The following is a 329-nucleotide window of genomic DNA, read 5'->3' as shown; positions in this document are numbered from 1 at the left end:
CCTCCAGCGCAGGGGACATGGGACATCACCTTATTGCTGTCCTGTCTTCTGGAGTCAGGACAGGGATGGGGGGAGGAGGGACCTGCCCACCACCAGCTCGGGCGGGAGCACCCCCAGCCTGGCCACCCCCTCCCTCCAGCAGCGATCCCTGGTGCCAGACGCCACTGGCAGGAGGCACCTCGGGGCTCTACGACACCAGGCTGGGGTTCAGCCCCCGGACCCTCACACCTGTGCCAAGGAGCTCCTGGCACACGGGGTGTCCTGGCCCTGAGTACCACGATGCCCACAGCTGGGCTGCAGCTCGGGGTGCCCCCACGGAGCCAGCTCCC

The sequence above is a fragment of the Acanthisitta chloris genome, unplaced genomic scaffold (assembly GCF_000695815.1).
Source record: "Acanthisitta chloris isolate BGI_N310 unplaced genomic scaffold, ASM69581v1 scaffold25266, whole genome shotgun sequence".
Classification (NCBI taxonomy): domain Eukaryota; kingdom Metazoa; phylum Chordata; class Aves; order Passeriformes; family Acanthisittidae; genus Acanthisitta; species Acanthisitta chloris.
The sequence above is the reverse complement of the archived record's forward strand: the minus strand, read 5'-3'. Positions refer to the sequence as shown.